This window comes from Phyllobates terribilis, unplaced genomic scaffold, assembly GCF_046119375.1.
Source record: "Phyllobates terribilis strain yellow unplaced genomic scaffold, ASM4611937v1 Scaffold_3__8_contigs__length_932513732, whole genome shotgun sequence".
Taxonomy (NCBI): Eukaryota; Metazoa; Chordata; class Amphibia; order Anura; family Dendrobatidae; genus Phyllobates; species Phyllobates terribilis.
Window position 1 is genome coordinate 66113035 of NW_027362763.1, and position 16353 is coordinate 66129387.

The following is a 16353-nucleotide window of genomic DNA, read 5'->3' on the forward strand; positions in this document are numbered from 1 at the left end:
TGATACACTGATAGCAACACCGCAGAAGAAATGCTAGCACAGGCTTCCAGTATCAGATGCTGCACATATCATATCTTCACAGCATAGACAATTGCCTTCAGATGACCCCAAATATAAAAGTCTAAGGGGGTCAGATCGGGAGACCTTGGTGGCCATTCAATTGGCCCAGATGACCAATCACTTTCCAGGAAACTGTTCATGTAGGAATGCTCGGACCTGAAAACCAAACGTTAAAACCAAGCACTGCATTGTTTTTCTTATGATATTCTCAATAAGTTTGATGTGTCACATGACCCTCTTCCCTTTGAAAAAAATAAAGTTGGATCCAAAATGACCGACTTCAAAATGGCCGCCATAGTCACCACCCATCTGGAAAAGTTTACCCCCATCCGTATACTAATGTGCCACAAACAGGAAGTTGATATCACCAACCATTCCCATTTTATTTAGGTGTATCCATATACATGGCCCGCCCTGTACTTTCCTGAAGGATGTCTGTCATTCTCCTTCTAAAGTCTTTCTGAATCTCTTACCCAAGACTGACTGCTACAAAAAGAACACATGTCCCTTCTACTTCTCCTTGATTCTGTCTCAAGACTCTCTGCTACAGAAGAACATCTTCTTTTTAAATACACATCCACAGGTCAAGGGGTTTTTGGAGGGCAGCCTCACATGGATCAGCTATCATTGTTTTAGAAAATCAATTTACATAGTTGTATCACAGTCGCTATTGCAAATAAACCTTTAGCTGACTTGGTACAATTTGTCATTAGCGTAGTAAACATGATTGTTTCCAAACGAATAGAATTCAACATTCAGGGTAATACAAATATACAAATACTCGTCCGTTCACAGCCACAGAGATACACATATATTTACAAGTCAATTTAAACACAATAGTGTACTTCTCTTGGCTTTACTAATCTAATCGACTGGCTTATTAAGATTTTATTCTGTATCGTCACAACAGGGTTGCAACTTTGTTAGATCCATGTTATAAGAGTAAATTTTGCTAGATGCTTCCCGCCCTGGAAAGGGACCCGCTAATGTTAAAGTATCGAAACAAGCTCTTAAGCAAACTTAATAGAGCTTTTCCCCAAAATAGGAGTGAGGCACACAGTGTGCATCGCAGCTGTAGTCTTTCAACCTCCGGCACGTCAGTTCGTCAATGCCAATACATTACCAGCAGCAGCAGAGTAAATGACAGAAGCCATTTATGTGAGTCCGTTCACACATTTTTTAGACCAGCTTGTGCACCAGCAGAACAGAGTACAGTCTGACACCTGGTGAATGACTGGAGAAGATGGTAGAGGAGTATCTAGAGCTCAATATGAATACCATCAGGAAGGATTTGGACCCTTGTACATTTTGGTCTTCAAAACTAGATGAATGTCCTGAGCTCGCCTGTCACGCCTTGGAGGTTTTATCATGCATGGCAGCCAGCGTTCTCTCAGAACGTGTCTTCAGCGCTGTTGGTGGTGTCCTGGTGGAAAAGCGCAGCCAGCTGTCCCATGAAAGTGTAGACCACCTAACTTTCATGAAAATGAACAAGTCATGAATCTCCAAGGACTTTGGCACCCCAATCGCAGACTGTACAAACTAGGCGATGTTGTAGTTTTTAGTGTGCATTGATCTTGCAGAATTGAAGTCTGTGATATGGCTTGTGTGCCTACTCTTGCTGCTGCAGGTTTTAGGTCCTAATTTTTTGAAATGTGGAGAATCCAGATTGGGTCTGTCCATCTATTGGGTTGGCTGTAGTGGAAGAGGTGTCATTCCTAATTCAACAATTTCTACTGTACCAAAATTGATGCCACTTCGCTGGTGTTAGGCCCTTATTTAGGGAAATGTGAGCACTCCAGGTTAGGTCTCCATCTCCTGGGTTGGCTGTAGTGGAAGAGGTGTTGGTCCCCATTGTACTACTTATACTGTGGTGAACTTGATTCCACTTTGCTGGTTTTAGGCCCAAATGTTTTCAAATGTGAGCACTCCTTATTAGGTCTCCATCTACTGGGTTGGCTGTAGGGGAAGAGGTGTATTTCCTAATTGTACAATTTCTACTGTAGTGAAATTGATGCCACTTTATTTGTGTCTGCCACAAATTTTTGAAAATGTGGGGAATCCTGATTGGGTCTCCATCTACTGGGTTGGCTGTAGGGGAAGAACTGTCATTCCTAATTCTACAATTTCTACTGTACTGAAATTGATGTCACTTTGCTGGTGTGTGCCACTAATTTTTTGAAATGTGGAGAATCCTGACTGGTTCTCCATCTATTGGGTTGGCTGAAGTGGAAGAGGTGTCCATCCTATTCTACAATTTCTACTGTACTGAAATTGATGCCACTTTGCTGGTGTTAGGCCCTAAATTAGGGAAACATGAACACTTCAGGTTAGGTCTCCATCTCCTGGGTTGGCTGTAGTGGAAGTGGTGTTGTTTCTAATTCTACAATTTCTACTGAACTGAAATTGATGCCACTTTGTTGGTGTCTGCCACTATTTTTGGAAATATGGGGAATCCTGATTGGGTCTGTGGGGGAAGAGGTGTCGTTCCTACTTCTACAATTTCTGTTGTCGGTCTCCTTTACAATAGTTATACTCTAGTGAAATTGATGACACTTTGCTGGTGTTAGGCCCTAGTTTAGGGAAACATGAACACTCCAGGTTAGGTCTACATCTCATAGGTTGGCTGTAGTGGAAGAAGTGTCTTTTCTAATTCTACAATTTCTACTGTACTGAAATTGATGCCACTTGCTGGTGTCTGCCAATAATTTTTCGAAATGTGGGGAATCCTGATTGGGTCTCCATCTAATTGGTTTCCTGTAGTGGAAGAAGTATTGGTCCCCATTAAACTACTTATACTCTAGTGAAATTGATGCCACTTTGGTGGTTTTAGGCCCAAAATTTATCAAATGTGAACACTCCTGATTAGTGTTGAGCCACCCCCATAGTGTTCGGGTTCGGTTCGGTTCGTCGAACACCGGGATGTTTGTCGAACTGTTCGTCGAACTGTTCGTCGAACACCTTAGAACACCGTCGAACACCGTTAAAACCAATGGCAGGCAAACAAAAACACATAGAAACACATAGAAAACACCTTCAAAGGTGTCCAAAAGCTGACAAACTGCTCAGAAGATGCTCTCTTTAAAAAAGCCGGCCGGCAATTCAGCAGCGGCATACACCGGTACAAGACAATTTAGAAAAGAAGGAATAGAGCATCACACATAGATTAGACAGATAGAAACATGTCAGTCACATATATAAGAAGTACAGTGACAGTGTTGATTACTGTACTTGTCATTTAGTGTAAAGGATTTATTAAAAAAAATATTAGTGTTTTCATGCACCGTCTCTTGTCTCTTTAAAAAAGCCAGCCGGCAATTCAGCATCGGTACCCGACAATTTAGAACAGAAAGAATAGAGCTTCACACATAGATTAGATAGATAGAAACATGTCAGTCACATATATAATAAGCACAGTGACAGTGTTGCTTACTGTACTTGTCATTTAGTGTAAAGGATTTATTGAAAAAAAAAATAGTGTTTTCAAGCACCGTCTCTTTAAAAAAGCCAGCCGGCAATTCAGCAGTGATACCCGACAATTTAGAACAGAAAGAATAGAGCTTCACACATAGATTAGATAGATAGAAACATGTCAGTCACATATATAATAAGTACAGTGACAGTGTTGCTTACTGTACTTGTCATTTAGTGCAAAGGATTTATTAAAAAAAATAATAGTGTTTTCATGCACCTTCTCTTTAAAAAAGCCAGAGGGCAATCCAGCATCGGTACCCGACAATTTAGAACAGAAAGATAGAGCATCACACATAGATTAGATAGATAGAAACATGTCAGTCACATATATAAGAAGAACAGTGACAGTGTTGGTTACTGTACTTGTCATTTAGTGTTAAAATAAGGGATTTATTTAAGAAAAAAATGGCGTGGGGTTCCCCATAATTTTAGGCTCTAGCGGAGGATAAGCAGACGGCTGGGGCAGATATTTGAAGCCTGGGAAGTGGGTAATACCCATGGAGCTTCCCAGGCTACTAATATCAGCCCCCAGCTGAATACCTAGCCTTTACTAGCTATTAAAATGGGGGACCCCCCCAAAAAATGACGTGGGGTCCCCCCTATTTTAATAGCTAGCAAAGGCTAGGCAGACAGCTGGGGGCTGATATTAATAGCCCAGTAAGGGTGCCATGAATATTGGCCCCCTCCCAGGCTAGAAACACCAGCCGTCAGCCGTCCCAGAAATGGTGCATCCATAGGATGCGCCAATTCTGGCACTTAGCCTCGCTCTTCCCACTGCCCTGTAGCGGTGGCAGAGGGGTAAGAGTGCTGGGGTTGATGTCAGCTTATAATGCCAGCTGACATCAAGCCCAATTTAGTAATGGAGAGGCATCTATAAGACACCCCCATTACTAACCACATAGTCAAAGTTAAAAAAAAACACAAACACCCAGAATAAAGTGCTTTAATTGAAATAAAGACACAATTCTTTATTGTTCTAAATTAAACCATACATACCATCACGCCCATTACAGCTGAAGCCAACGATCTCCTGCAATAAAAGAAAAATAATAAAGCAACATCATCCTTACCTTTCGATGGTTCCCTGGACAGCTCCAGCTCTGCTACATCGAGATGACAGGCTGGACCGCAGCAGAAAGCTGCCATCCAGCCTGTCATCCCGCAAACACTGAGAAGCGCAGGCATGCTTGCGCTCCTCAGTGTCAGGCTGTGACGGCATAAAGATGAGTCGAGTTCATGTCCAATGAACTCGGCTCACCTCATGCACGTCACTGACAGCGTGGGAAAATTCTCCTGCACTCAGCGCTTCAGCGTGAGAATTTTCCCACGCTGTCAGTGACGTGCATGAGGTGAGCTCATGTCCAATGAACTCAGCTCACCTCATGTACGTCACTGACAGCGTGGGAAAATTCTCCTGCACTCAGCGCTTCAGCGTGAGAATTTTCCCACGCTGTCAGTGACGTGCATGAGGTGAGCTCATGTCCAATGAACTCAGCTCACCTCATGTACGTCACTGACAGCGTGGGAGAATTCTCACGCTGAAGCGCTGAGTGCAAGAGAATTTTCCCACGCTGTCAGTGACGTGCATGAGGTGAGCTCATGTCCAATGAACTCAGCTCACCTCATGTACGTCACTGACAGCGTGGGAAAATTCTCCTGCACTCAGCGCTTCAGCGTGAGAATTTTCCCACGCTGTCAGTGACGTGCATGAGGTGAGCTCATGTCCAATGAACTCAGCTCACCTCATGTACCTCACTGACAGCGTGGGAGAATTCTCACGCTGAAGCGCTGAGTGCAGGAGAATTTTCCAACGCTGTCAGTGACGTGCATGAGGTGAGCTGAGTTAATTGGACATGAACTCGGCTCATCTTTATGCCATCACAGCGAGACACTAAGGAGAACAAGCAAGCCTGCGCTTCTCAGTGTGTGCGGCATGGCAAGCTGGATGGCAGCGTTCTGCTGCGATCCAGCCTGTTATGTGAATGTAGCAGAGCTGAAGCCGTCATGGAAACCATGGAAAGGTAGGGATAATGTTGCTTTATTATTTTTCTTTTATTGCAGGAGATCGTTGGCTTCAGCTGGAATGGGCGTGATGGTAAGTATGGTTTAATTTAGAACAATAAAGAATTGTGTGTTTATTTCAATTAAAGGACTTTATTCTAGGTGTTGTGTTTTTTTTTAAATACTTTATTAGAAATTCATGGCGGTCATGTATAATATTGGCGTGACCCCATGAATTTCGGGCTCAGGGCCAGCTGATAATACTAAGCTGGCCCTAACCCCTTTATAACCCAGTGAGCCACTGCACCAGGGCCCCGGATGAGTTGGGTACAGCTCCAGAAGATGGCGCTTCTATGAAAGCGCCATTTTCCGGGGTGGCTGCGGACTGCAATTTGCAGCGGGGGGGGGCAGAAAGCTTGGGCCTCCCTGCGCTGCAGATTCCAGCCCCCAGCTGCCTAGTTGTACCTGGCTGGACACAAAAATAGGGCGAAGCCCCACGGATTTTTTTTTTAATTATTTCATTAAATTCATGAAATAATTAAGAAAAAAAGGGCTTCCCTATATTGTTGTGTCCGGCCAGGTACAAATAGGCAGCTGGTGGTTGGGGGCTGTCCGTTCCTGCCTGCTGTATCTGGCTGGACACAAATATAGTGCGAAGTCCCACGTCAATTTTTTAAAATTATTTCAGGAAATTCATGAAATAATTTGAAAAAAATTGACGTGGGGCTTCCCACTATATTTGTGTCCAGCCAGGTACAGCAGGCAGGAACGGGCTGCCCCCAACCACCAGCTGCCTATTTGTACCTGGCCGGACACAACAATATAGGGAAGCCCTTTTTTTTTAAATTATTTCATGAAATAATTAAAAAAAAATTGACGTGGGGCTTCGCACTATATTTGTGTCCAGCTTTCTGGGCCCTCCCCCCCCCGCTGAAAATTGCAGTCCGCAGCCACCCCGGAAAATGGCGCGTTCATAGAAGCTCATCTTTATGCCGTCACAGCGAGACACTGATGGGCGCAAGCATGCCTGCGCTTCTCAGTGTGTGCAGCATCGCAAGCTGGATGGCAGCGCTCTGCTGTGGTACAGCCTGTCATCTCGATGTAGCAGAGCTAAAGCTGTTGTGGGAACCATGGAAAGGTAAGGATGATGTTGCTTTATTATTTTTCTTTTTAACTTTGACTATGGGGTTAGTAATGGGGGTGTCTTATAGACGCCTCTCCATTACTAACCTGGGCTTGATGTCAGCTGGCATTATAAGCTGACATCAACCCCAGCCCTATTACCCCACTGCCACCGCTACAGGGCAGTGGGAAGAGCGAGGCTAAGTGCCTGAATTGGTGCATCCTATGGATGCGCCATTTCTGGGGCGGCTGACGGCTGGTGTTTCTAGCCTGGGAGGGGGACAATATTCATGGCACCCTTCCAGGGCTATTAATATCAGCCCCCAGCTGTCTGCCTAGTCTTTGCTAGCTATTAAAATAGTGGGGACCTGACGTCATTTTTTTTGATGGGTCCCCCATTTTAATAGCTAGTAAAGGCTAGGTATTCAGCTGGGGGCTGATATTAGAAGCCTGGGAAGCTCCGTGGGTATTACCCCCTTCCCAGGCTTCAAACATCTGCCCCAGCCGTCTGCTTAACCTCCGCTAGAGCCTAAAATTACGGGGAACCCCACGCCAATTTTTTTTAAAATAAATCCTTTATTTTAACACTAAATGACAAGTACAGTAATCAACACTGTCACTGTACTTCATATATATGTGACTGACATGTTTCTGTCTATCTAATCTATGTGTGATTCTCTATTCCTTCTATTCTAAATTGTCGGGTACCGCTGCTGAAATGCTGGCTGGCTTTTTTAAAGAGACGGTGCATGAAAGCACTATTATTTTTTTTAATAAATCCTTTACACTAAATGACAAGTACAGTAAGCAACACTATCACTGTACTTCTTATATATGTGACTGACATGTTTCTATCTATCTAATCTATGTGTGATTCTCTATTCTTTCTGTTCTAAATTGTCGGGTGTATGCCGCTGCTGAATTGCCGGCTTTTCATGTTTCACTGTGAGCACTGTTCCCATCAATTTGGGCAATCACTGTAATGCCACAACCACCATGGCTGTGGCATTACAGTGAGTGGCAGACAATCCCTGCATGATTGGTGCTCTAAATAGCGCCAGACATGCAGGACACGCTTTTGGTGCACGAACAGTTATCGAACATAACCTCGAACAGCCAAATTTTTTGCAAATCGCTCTGGTTCGTCGAACAACTCGAACACCGCCCAAAACAGCTCGAATTTGAGATTGGCGAACAGTTCTAGTCGAACACCGCTCATCTCTACTCCTGACTCAGTCTCCATCTAATGCATTGGCTGTAGGGGAAGTAGTGCCTGTTCTAATTATACTACTTCTACTTTAGTGAAAGTGATGCCACTTTGGTGGTTTTAGGCCCAAAATGTTTTCAAATGTGAACACTCCTGATTGGGTCTCCATCTACTGGGTTGGCTGTAGGGGAAGAGGTGTTGTTCTTAATTGTACAATTTCTACTGTAGTGAAATTGATTTTATTCTTCTTATTATTATTTATTTATATAGCGCCATTGATTCCATGGTACTGTACATAAGAAGGGGTTACATACAAAATACAGATATCACTTACAGTAAATGAGCTAACAATTATAGACTGATACAGAGGGAAGAGGACCCTGCCCTTGCGGGCATATAGTCTACTGGATAATGGGGAAGGAGACAGTAGGTGGGGGTTGCAGCAGCTCTGGTGGTGGTGAGGCGGCAGCGTGGACATTGCAGGTTGTGAACTTTCTTGAAGAGATGGGTTTTCAGGTTCCGTCTGAAGGATCCAGATGTGTCAGATAATCGGACGTGTTGAGGCACAAAATTCCAGAGGATGGGGGATATTCGGGAGAAGTCTTGAAGGCGATTGTGACGTGCCCCCTGGGCCATGGGGTACCCGGAGCCGGGGCGGTAGACACTGGGGGGGTTTAAGTCACTGTGGCAGTGACCCGGTCCGTGACCGAGGGAGGTCAATCCAAGGGTAGTCTCTGTGTATATGTTATAATGTCCGACTATGCCACCTGTGGAGTGCGGCTAATGAGGCCGCCGCTGCGGAACAGTCCTCTGAAGCTGGTGGTATGGCAGCAAGGGTGTTATAACTCCCCACAGGAAGAGTGTAGCTTCAGGGCAGTGTGTGTGGATGGTGGTGGTTGTTGTGCAGGGAGTCAGTAATAAACACGGAGTCTATGGGATGCAATCTCAGGTCCTTTACTCACAGTTGTTTCATTCCAAGTCATCACTGCAGGTCACAACTTCCCACGTCGTCCTGTGATTACTCAGTGAGGGGTTCAGTCGACCCCCAGATATCTCCGGAGTATTTAGCAGGACCCCCTTCTGTGTGTCCTTTCTCTGGCCTTCTCCCTGCACCTCACACCTAGTGACACTTCAATCTGGTACCCTCGGGCCTTGGCGGGCGACGTGTGTTCCGTCCCCTGGGTCCTATGTGGCTACCTTCTTAGTGGGACTGGTGTGGACTTTCGGCTTACGGTACATAAAGTGCTGCAGCCTCCGGTTTCTAGTTGAGCCTTGCAGTTCTCTGCTAGTTGAGGGACTGGTTCCCCTTATCTTCCCTGACCCGTCTACCTCCCGGTAGCAGCGGGCATACGGGTGGCTTGCTGCATGGCCCGTACCCATAGGGTCCCTTCACTCCTCGGTCCTGGAGCCTTTTCTGCTCCCTCTTCTCCCAGGCTCAGGCCTCCTGACCAGGCCTGCCTGTGGAGCAGAGCTCATACAGAGCCTCTGCTCCCTTACATCTCCTCAGTCTGTCTGACTGGAACTGAACTCCTCCCCTAAGATGGCTTCCCTTTTATCTGCTCCTAACAAGTGCTCCCAGGACCTACGTCCTCCACCCCATCCACTACATAGTTCCCCTTATCTAGGTGTTCCTCCCCACTCCAGCCAGGGACCAGGGACTGTGCTCTCCCATAGGAGCAATCTCGCCCTGTCCCCCGGAAATGTGGTGTAGTGAATGCTGGTGTTAGGGTCCTGAGCCATACTCCTTCCTTACCTGAGAGTGAGGTACCACACCTCTGGTTGAGATGCAATACCGCTGTGGCGACCGAACCCTCAGGGGCGCCACCCCCCCCCCCCCCTGGTAAAACACAGCACGTTCGCGGGCTGGAACAGAGTAAAAGACAAGGTAAATTAGAAACTTGCAAATTTTAGAATGAATTCACATATAAGATCATAAACACAATATATTTTTCCCTTTATGGGAGGCATTTTTCTTTTAAACGTTACTGTCATCATTATATAAAACTTTTACTTTCAATAATGCTCTTTGCATATATATATATAAGCACATTTTCTCACATATAGCATTCTATCAGGTCACAGCATGATCTGCAACCAGGTGTCCATTTCACTGAAACAAGGTGCAATTCTTGAGGGACTCATCTAAAACCGTCCACGGAGAACCTGGGGTGGCTGCAGGGCATTGATGATCCAGATGTCGGACCACGTCTTCAGCCACCTCCACGAGTTTTTGTTCAGTGTTTTAGAGGTGCAACTATTTACAGGGAATGTTTTTGGCTGCTCCCAGTCCTCAGCCGGTCAGTATTTGGGCCCGTTTTGGATAACTAGGTAGACACAAACTCCTGTTAACTTGCAGTGTCTCTGCTGCATCTTTCCAGGTAACTATTTACAGTCTCAGTCCCAACTACTGTGCTCAGTAGTGGTGCTCCCTCCTGGGAAGCTCTTGTCCACTGTAGGCTGGTCCAGCCGGGTCTTCAGCGCTGTAGGGTGAAGAACTGCTCTTTGTCTCCACCCTGTGGACATTCAGGGCATACCAGCCCCCCTCACCTCTGTGCCTGGTGTAGATGATGTGATCACCAGGGTACAGGTCTGGGGTGTGAGCGCCAGGGATAAGCGGTTCCGGCAGGGGGACCTGGGACGGTGCAGGGCCAGCTGCGTCCAGGACAGGGACATCACTCCTATCTGCTCCCGTGACCGCTTCAGCTTGGCCTATCACCTCCCGATCCATGAGAAGCTTCGCCGGGGCTTGGGCGCCGCCGATCACTTGCAGCGCCGCCCCGGTATGTATGGCATTGATAACGGCATTACCGTGGCAGCGGCCGCGCCTGAGGCTGAAGTTCCCTCCAAATTGGGCATCTTCTTCCCCCCTAGTGAACCGTGGCCTACCTTCTTTCACTTTGCTTCCGTAGGACGCAGTTCCGCAGGCGATGGTCTCCTTTCAGGACCTGGCGTCGCTCGCGTCTGACATCAGCGCTCACTGGGGCTCCTTCCAGGACCTGGCGCTGCGTCAGTGCATGAGGCGGGGCTCGGGCTTCGCGCGCTTCCACGGTTACGCCCCTCTTCTTCCCGCGCGGTGACCCGGAAATGGCGGACAATGGCAGGAAAACTTCAGCACGGTATGCGACACAGTTCGTGAGGGCGCACATTACCCGGTGGTAACGGGCACGAAATCCTGCCGACTACACCAAAGTTGACGCGCCCCCTGCGCCGCGGGGTACCCGAAGCCGGGCCGGTAGACGCTGGGGGGGTTGTAATCACTGTGGCGGTGTCCTCTGAAGCTGGTGGTATGGCAGCAAGGGTGTTATAACTCCCCACAGGAAGAGTGTAGCTTCAGGGCAGTGTGTGTGGATGGTGGTGGTTGTTGTGCAGGGAGTCAGTAATTAACACGGAGTCAATGGGATGCAGTCTCAGGTCCTTTACTCACAGTTGTTTCATTCCAAGTCATCACTGCAGATCCCAACTTCCCACGTCGTCCTGTGTTTACTCAGTGAGGGGTTCAGTTGACCCTCAGGTATCTCCGGAGTATTTAGCAGGACCCCCTTCTGTGTGTCCTTTCTCTGGCAATCTTTCTGCACCTCACACCTAGTGACACTTCAATACGGTACCCTCGGGCCTTGGCGGGCGACGTGTGTTCCGTCCCCTGGGACCTATGTGGCTACCTTCTTAGTGGGACTGGTGTGAACTTTTGGCTTACGGCACTTAAAGTGCTGCAGCCTCCAGTTTCTAGTTGAACCTTGCAGTTCTCTGCTAGTTGAGGGACTGGTTCCCCTTATCTGGCCTGACCCCTCTACCTCCCGGCAGCAGCGGGCATACGGGTGGCTGGCTGCTCGGCCCGTACCCCTAGGGTCCCTTCACTCCTCGTTCCAGGTGCCTTTTCTGCTCTCTCTTCTCCCAGGCTTAGGCCTCCTGACTAGGCCCGCCTGTGGAGCAGAGCTCATACAGAGCCTGTGCTCCCTGACGTCTCCTCAGTCTGTCTGACTGGGACTGAACTCCTCCCCTAAGATGGCTTCTCCTTTTATCTGCTCCTAACAAGTGCTCCCGAGATCAATGTCCACTACCCCATCCACCACATGGTTCCCCTTATCTAGGTGTTCCTCCCTACTCCAGCCAGGGACCAGGGACTGTGCTCTCCCGTAGGAGCAATCTCGCCCTGTCCCCCGGAAATGTGGTGTAGTGAATGCTGGTGTTAGGGTCCTGAGCCATACTCCTTCCTTACCTGAGAGTGAGGTACCACACCTCTGGTTGAGATACAATACCTCTGTGGCGACCGAACCCTCAGGGGCGCCACAATTGTGTGAGGTTGAATAAGTGTAGATGAGAGGAGGTGGTCTTGGGAGGACCGTAGATTACGTGAGGGGATATATCAGGAGATTAGCTCAGAGATGCACGGAGGAGAAAGGTTATGGATGGCTTTGTAGGTCAGTGTTAGTAGTTTGAACTGGATATGCTGGGCAATTGGGAGTCAGTGAAGAGATTTGCAAAGGGGGGTAGCAGATGAGTACCTAGGAGAAAGATGGACTACTCGGGCAGCAGAGTTAAGGACAAACTGGAGAGGTGCGAGAGTGTTAGCAGGTAGGCCATAGAGGAGGATGTTGCAGTAGTCGAGGCAGGAGATGATTAGGGGATGCTCAAGCAGTTTAGTAGATTGAGGGTTGAGAAAAGGACGGATTCTGGAAATATTTTTGAGCTGGAGGGGACAGAAGGTGGTGAGATCTTGGATGTGTGGTTTGAAGGACAGAGCAGAGTCGAGGGTTACAACGAGGCAGTGGATTTCTGGTACAGGGGAAAGAGCGATGTCATTTATTGTGATAGAAAGATCAGATGGGGAAGATACGCAAAATGGAGGAAAGATGATGAGTTCAAATTTGTCCACATTGAGTTTGAGGAAGCGAGAGGAGAAGAAGGAGGATATGACTGATAGATACACTGGGATTCTGGACAGCAGAGAGGTGACATCTGGGCCAGAGAGGTATATCTGGGTGTCATCAGCATACAGGTGGTACTGTATACCATAGGATTTTATGAGCTGTTCAAGGCCAAGGGTATAGATGAAGAAGAGTAGTGGTCCTAGGACAGAACCTTGAGGGACTCCAACAGAGAGGGGGCAAGTTGAGGAGGTAGTGTGGGAGTGGGAGACGCTAAAAGTGCGATTGGAAAGGTATGAGGAGATTAAGGATAGGGCAAGGTCTTTGACACCAAAGGAAGAGAGAATCAGTAGTAGAAGGCAGTGGTCAATTGTGTCGAAGGCAGAGGACAGGTCTAGAAGGAGGACTATAGAGAATTGTCTGTTCGCCTTGGCTGTAAGTAAATCATTAGTAACTTTGGTAAGGGCAGTTTCGGTGGAATGGTAGGGACGGAAGCCAGATTGTTGGTTGTCGAAGAGAGAGTTATATGAGAAATGGGAGGAAAGTTCAGCATGAACATGTTGCTCAAGAAGTTTGGAGGCAAATGGGAGCAGCGATTGGGTCGAGGGATGGCTTTTTGAGGATAAGCATGATTGTGGCATCTTTGAAAGCAGAGGGAAAGGTACCAGAAGTTAGTTATAGGTTGAAGAGAATGCTTAGGGATGGGATGCGTGTGGGGGTGAGGTTGGGGAAGAGGTGGGATGGGGTCAAGTGTAGAGATGAGCGTTGTTCGACTCGAACTGTTCGCCAATCTCAAATTCGAGCTGTTTTGGGCGGTGTTCGAGCCGTTCGGCGAACACGAACGATTTGAGAAAAATTCGGCTGTTCGAGGTTATGTTCGATAACTGTTCGTGCACCAAAATCATAACTGGATTTTTTCTCAGTAATGATGAAAATTAATGTTAATACGCAGTTTGAGTGTACAGCGGGGTGGGGGGAGGGGCAGGGGATGGATCTCTGCAGGAATAATGAAGATCTCCATTTTTTTTTCTCTTTCCCGCATTTACAGTGGGGAGGTGCAATCTGTCAGCCTATCAGCAGCGCACACAAGGAGCGAAGTGCTTTTTTTCACACAAGCAAGGGCATGTGTCATTGGCAGTATATGTCACATGTCCTTGCCCTATAAGACCAAGCCACTTTCCCCGTCGCCACCATTTTCTCACTGCTGCAGCTGCGTGTTAGACGGCACCGCTGTTGCTGTGTGCGCTATACCTTGTTAATTTCAAGCCAATTTTCGCACAAATCTACAGATAGCTTGGGAGTAAGGAATAGTTGTGATTGCAGTCCTTTTAAGGACTAGGTTACAGCATTTCCTCCGACTTTTATCAGGCAGGTCTGTGCTCTTAAATAGATAGATTGTGGGAGTAAAGACTAATTGTAATTGCAGTCCTTTTCAAGACTAGGTTACATCAGTTCCTATCAGTTTTTGCCAGGCAGGTCTGTGCCAGTGCTGTGCAAGTTTTTTTCATAGCATTTGGCTGAATCTAGCAAAGCTAATCCTTTTTGGCCTATTGCAGAGTGTGTTAGTCAGTGGAGTAGCCTATCTGTGTTGCAAGATATACCACCTGTGTATAGAATACCAATTTTTTTACTGCACCTAGTGAAGTAAAATCTTTTGGGCATAGCATCATTCTATTAGTCCATCTATACTGACCTCCATCAGGTTGCAAATTGAATATAATTTTTTTCTGCATCTAGCTCTGAAAAAATATTTGGGCTTCTAGCAGTGTGTGGGACTTGTTCTATTAGTCCATCTATACTGACCTCCATCAGGTTGCAAACTGAATATAATTTTTTTCTGCATCTAGCTCTGAAAAAATATTTGGCCTTCTAGCAGTGTGTGGGACTTGTTCTATTAGTCCATCTATACTGACCTCCATCACGCTGCAAATTCAAAATAATTTTTTGTCTGCATCTAGCTCTGAAAAAATATTTGGCCTTCTAGCAGTGTGTGGGACTTTCTCTATTAGTCCATCTATACTGACCTCCATCAGGTTGCAAATTAAAAATAATTTTTATCTGCATCTATCTCTGAAAAAATATTTGGGCTTCTAGCTGTGTGTGAGACTTGTTCTATTAGTCCATCTATACTGACCTCCATCAGGTTGCAAACTGAATATAATTTTTTTCTGCATCTAGCTCTGAAAAAATATTTGGCCTTCTAGCAGTGTGTGGGACTTGTTCTATTAGTCCATCTATACTGACCTCCATCACGCTGCAAATTCAAAATAATTTTTTGTCTGCATCTAGCTCTGAAAAAATATTTGGCCTTCTAGCAGTGTGTGGGACTTTCTCTATTAGTCCATCTATACTGACCTCCATCAGGTTGCAAATTAAAAATAATTTTTATCTGCATCTACCTCTGAAAAAATATTTGGGCTCCTAGCTGTGTGTGGGACTTGTTCTATTAGTTCATCTATACTGACCTCCATCAGGTTGCAAACTGAATATAATTTTTTTCTGCATCTAGCTCTGAAAAAATATTTGGCCTTCTAGCAGTGTGTGGGACTTTCTCTATTAGTCCATCTATACTGACCTCCATCAGGTTGCAAATTAAAAATAATTTTTTGCCTGCATCTAGCTCTGAAAAAATATTTGGCCTTCTAGCAGTGTGTGGGACTTTCTCTATTAGTCCATCTATACTGACCTCCATCAGGTTGCAAATTAAAAATAATTTTTTGTCTGCATCTAGCTCTGAAAAAATATTTGGCCTTCTAGCAGTGTGTGGGACTTTCTCTATTCGTCCATCTATACTGACCTCCATCAGGCTGCAAATTAAAAATAATTTTTATCTGCATCTACCTCTGAAAAAATATTTGGGCTTCTAGCTGTGTGTGGGACTTGTTCTATTAGTCCATCTATACTGACCTCCATCAGGTTGCAAATTGAATATAATTTTTTTCTGCATCTACCTCTGAAAAAAAATTTGGGCTTCTAGCAGTGTGTGGGACTTGTTATATTAATCCATCTATACTGACCTCCATCAGGTTGCAAATTGAATATCATTTTTTTCTGCATCTACATCTGAAAAAATGTTTGGGCTTCTAGCAGTGTGTGGGACTTGGTCTATTAGTCCATCTATACTGACCTCCATCAGACTGCAAATTAAAAATAATTTTTATCTGCATCTAGCTCTGGAAAAATATTTAGGCTTCTAGCAGTGTGTGGGACTTGTTCTATTAGTCCATCTATACTGATCTCCATCAGGTTGCAAATTGAATATAATTTTTTTCTGCATCTAGCTCTGAAAAAATATTTGGGCTTCTAGCATTGTGTGGGACTTGTTCTATTAGTCCATCTATACTGACCTCCATCAGGTTGCAAACTGAATATCATTTTTTTCTGCATCTACCTCTGAAAAAAAATTTGGGCTTCTAGCAGTGTGTGGGACTTGGTCTATTAGTCCGTCTACACTGACCTCCATCAGGTTGCAAATTAAAAATAATTTTTATCTGCATCTAGCTCTGAAAAAATATTTGGGCTTCTAGCAGTGTGTGGGACTTGGTCTATTAGTCCATCTATACTGTTCTCCATCAGGTTGCAAATTAAAAATAATTTTTATCTGCATCTAGCTCTGAAAAAGTATTT